Source organism: Orycteropus afer, unplaced genomic scaffold, assembly GCF_000298275.1.
Source record: "Orycteropus afer afer isolate SDZICR_OR568_19922 unplaced genomic scaffold, OryAfe1.0 scaffold00290, whole genome shotgun sequence".
In the NCBI taxonomy this organism is placed as follows: domain Eukaryota; kingdom Metazoa; phylum Chordata; class Mammalia; order Tubulidentata; family Orycteropodidae; genus Orycteropus; species Orycteropus afer.
The window spans coordinates 4,236,445-4,241,068 of record NW_006921877.1 but is presented as its reverse complement, the minus strand read 5'-3'; positions in this window follow the sequence as shown (position 1 = coordinate 4,241,068).

Here is a 4,624-nt window from a genome sequence, read left to right as displayed (position 1 = left end):
AATAATCCGCAGGAAACTGTAAACCTCCATCCAGAGACCTAAGTGAATGACCATTTTCATAAATACAATTCAAGATGTGTGGTATGAAGATCCTTTCCTTACCCACCCTTTTCTGCTTGGTCCCTGCATGTTTCCAATTCTGTCTAGACCAGTTCTGGGCCATGGCTTTGGAAGCTTGCTTAACTTCTCTTGCAGAACCATTTTGGTTCCCTGGAGCCAAAGGGTACTTTGGGAACATCTGCATGGTGGGCATTGGTATAGTTGGAGGCCACAGACATCTGAATCTCAGAGGTTTTTCCGCCCTTTATGCACTGAAGAGCCCAAGGGCCCTCCTCACAGCTTCCTGCCAGCTCTGTGTGGATTTTCACTCATAAGCTTAGCCTTCCCTGGACCGTAAGACCATGTTTCTAACATCTTCACCATCACTAGGGTATCTGCCTGGCTCCTTCTTTGGAGCTACTCTGCTTCTTGAAGGTCCAATCACTTGATCTTGCCTGTGTGGTGAGCTTGGTCCCCACCAAAGTCCAGCAGGTGAAATAGGCCTTAACTATGAAAAGAAAAGATAAATGAGATTTCATCAGATTCAAAGTCCTGCTCATGGAAAATCACCTATGAAAGTGAAAGGCCAGCCACAGTCTGGGGAAGATATTTGTAACATGCTCATGTGAAAAATGACTCAAATCTTGAGTATATAGAGAACTTTTAGAAATCAATATTAAAAAATCAAATCTGTTAAAAATGGGAAGAGTACTTAATTCGCTTTCTTCACAAAGGAGTATTTCTAAAGGGTGAAAAGTGCATCTTCTCCTGTGGTAGGAGGGCAAAGGGAGCAGTTGGAAAATGGATCAAAGGGAAGAGGAAAATCCCTGGCAGCTATCCAGAATTATCTACATGGTGCTGTCAGTGGTTGGTGCCATGATAATTGTGCCTGGTCTTGTCTTGACCTGGCTTTGACCTGTCCTGGTTCCAGTCTGAGTGGAAACAGACAAAGATGCCCAGGTTTGTGGAGCATATTCCATTGTGCCTCTCTTCAAGGCAGGTATTAATCAAGGTTCTATTTCTAGGTTTCCCTTGGAGTCCAAAGATACTATTAATGTGTTTCCTCCTTGCACTTCCATAGAAACCCTTGTGAAAAAAATATACATGAAGGTCTTTCACAAAAAGACACTGTTTCTGCCTGCTTTTCATCTTCAGTTCTTTCCTGTGAGAACTAACCAAGGAAACAAAATAGTGGTGTTGATCTAAAGATGTTTCTCTGTGCTTTTCTTAATCCTGAGTGAACTTCCTCACTTGATGATCTCCAGGTCAGGGGGAAAAAAAAAAAAGAATAAGGAAATAGAAGTGAGTGACAGAGAAAGCAGGTATTAGAAAGGAAGAACCACAACTGTCATTGGCAGAATATCATCACCTGGAGAAAAATATTATCATATACTTCAAAACAGATAATCTGAAGGAAAAGAAAAAAGGCAATTAGACTTAACATGGTAGTCTAGACCTGGGCCATGCACTGGGTGGTGACCTTTTGATGTAAGCAGTTAGTACTCACTCTCATGGCCTGGTCTTCTGCACTCATGACTCGAATGAGTTTCATTTTGCCAAATTCAAAATGACCTAGCAAAGGAGAATAGCAGTAAAAGGAGAGAAGAGAATGACAGTGGGAAAGTGAGCAGAGTAGTAAGGAGACAGAGGGTGACTGATGAGGGCAAATCTGACCCTAAATGAGACAGAGATGGAGAGAAGGCTGGGTGGAAGCCCCCGAGACTTTCTGCCTTGTAGTCTAAAGAAGATTCATCAAATCCACTGTGGAGTCATTGAGCTAATGTCAGCCAACGGAGTCCCAGGTGCCCCAGGAACGGGTCTCCCACAGCATCCCCACTGCACTCGGCTATCGGTAGGGAGCAGCCTATGGGAGGTGAGGCCTCAGAGCAAACACAGACATAGATTTTGAAGCACAGCAGCTGGGGCCTTCAGCCTATTCAGTTCCATGTATTAAGAAGGTCTATGAGGCAAATTCTCATGGCCATCACAGCAGCAAAACCTAAAATAGATATAAGATTATACAAAAGTATTGTTGTTGTTATTAGGAGTCATCTCCAACTCTCAGTGACCCTATGTACAGCAGAATGAAACACTGCCCAGTCCTGTGCCAGCTCCACGATCCTTGCTATACCTGAGCCCATCGTTGTAGCCACTGTGTCAATCCATCGTGTTGAGGGCCTTCTCCTTTTTCGTTGACCCTCCACTTTACCAAGCATGATATCCTTCTGCAGGAAATGGTCCCTTCTGACAACGTGACCAAAGTAGGTGAGATGAACTTCGGCCATTCTCTCTTCCAAGGAGCATTCTGGCTGCACTTCTTCCAGGACAGATTTGTTAGTTCTTTTAGCAGTCCATGGTCCTTTCAGTATTCTTCACCAACACCACAACTCAAAAGCACATTTGTCTTTACAAGAGATAAAGAGAGAGAGAAGTAACCAGAGACAGAGGAACTTCATTCCCACCAGGAAAGGAGAGCCTGAGCAAAGCATATCTTTTGGACCTGGGATCCTTGTGCTGTGAGGCTCCTAGACCCGGGGGGGAAGATGATGCAAAGACACATGGAAGTCTCCAATGAATGCTGGGCCCACAGATGCTGAAAGGAGAAAAGAACCATCCTCTAAAGTCGATACAAGGAAAGCTTTCTTCTGGAGTGGCACCCTGAATTTAGACATCTAGCCTCCAAAACCGTGGGAAAATAAATTTCTCTTTCAAGACCTACACTTGCGGTATTACTGTCGTAACAGCACTGGATGACTAAGACACTGGGCAATTCCTTTGATCTGCTTATTTAGTGTGGCTTACGACTCGACGGCACATAACAACAACAACAACAACAACTTGCTCTCAGTGATCTTGTTCTGAGTATCTGTGCCCATCTTTTCTAGGTAATTATGTAGCTTTCTAATGAGTAATTTACTCTTAATTTATAAAATATCTAATAAAATTTACTCTTCTTAGGTAACTATCAGGAGGAAGTAGGAGGGGAGCTGTTGCATTGTGGTAAATTGTAGTCAATGTCATGAGACAGTGTATGCGAACTGCTGTATGGAAAGTGAATTTGCTCGGTAAACTTTCACCCAAATCACAATTTTAAAAAAATTTACTCTTCTTAGATATTGGGAGCTCTGGTGGTGTAGTGCCTAAGGCATTTGACTGCTGACCAGAATGCTGGTCACTCTTTGGAAGGAAGATTGGGCAACCCACTTCCTTAGTGATAGCACCTCAGAAACTCTGACTCGACAGCAGTTTTTTTTTTTTTCTTTAGATATTAAAATACATTATTTTTGTCATTTAAAAATATGACAATTGCTATTTTCTAGGCTCACAACAACTCTGATTAATCTTTATGACTTCTTAATGCTTATTCACATTGAAAAGCAGTCTCTGCTCTCTTTTTAATAATATTTTGTGTTTGCAGTGAAAGCTTACACAGCAAATTATGTTCCCACTTAACAATTTCTACACACATCTTGTGGTGACGTTGGTTGCGTTTTTCTCAATGTGTCAACATTCTCATTATTTCTGTTCTGGCTGCTCTGTTTCCAGAACACTAGTTTCCCTGCCCCCTTACCTTCTTCTCATAGGTGATTTTTTTTTAAAGTAGCACAATATTCACAGGTGATATTAGTTTATGAGCTCAAAGATGTTATTTACCTCAAAGGTGACATAAGGGGATAGTTTCCCTTCAAGTTTAAAGACTGGGTGATAACTGTCATTCTTTTGAATGGAATTCACCTGAGTCTGGCAAATTGTCCTCATTTAAAACGTTCATATTTCCTCCTACTATCATTTTACATGTGATAGTTTTTATCTTCTTAACATGCTTGAACAGGGAGATAATAACAGCCCTGTTATCTGTTAGCATTTCTAACTTTTCCCCAGCAGTGGTCTTCTAGAATAAAGATAGTAAATAGAGAAAATGTATTTATCTTTTAAATGTTTTCATGAATTTTAGACTATTCTGCTGTCATTCTTTCCTTCATGAATTTTATGCTTTATAGGCATTCAAAAATATATGTAAACAATAATTTTAAATAGTAATTTAATAATTTGATCCATTCAAATAGAAGTGATGTCTGATGTCTCCCGGTCCACACAGGAAATGATGCTGCACACCCAAGGATGCTGTTGGATAGGGCTGGAAATACTGGACAGCATTCTGCCAGACCTTCTAGGCATCATGTCACAGGAATGGCTGAGAGCCAGAAGAATGTGTCTGTATGAATGAAGGGCTGCAAGAAGGACTATTGGGGTTGACTGCTGTGGTAGTTAAGATTGTTGTCAACTTGGCTGGGCCCACTTGATTGGCTGAACAGATGTAGTTATTTCCATGGTGAAATTGGCAATCAATTCCATGGTGGAATCTCCTGGAGCAGCTGACTAGCTGCTTTAGGGATGTGGTCTGCTTATAGTATACAAGAAGCAGCTTTGAACTGGTATCAAAGTTCAACAAGACAGAAAATAACAAATGCTGGCGAGGTTGTGGAGAGATTAGGACTCTCATACACTGCTGGTGGGACTGTAAAATGGTACAACCATTGTGGAAAGCTGTATGGCGATGCCTTCAAAAGTTGGAATTAGAAAT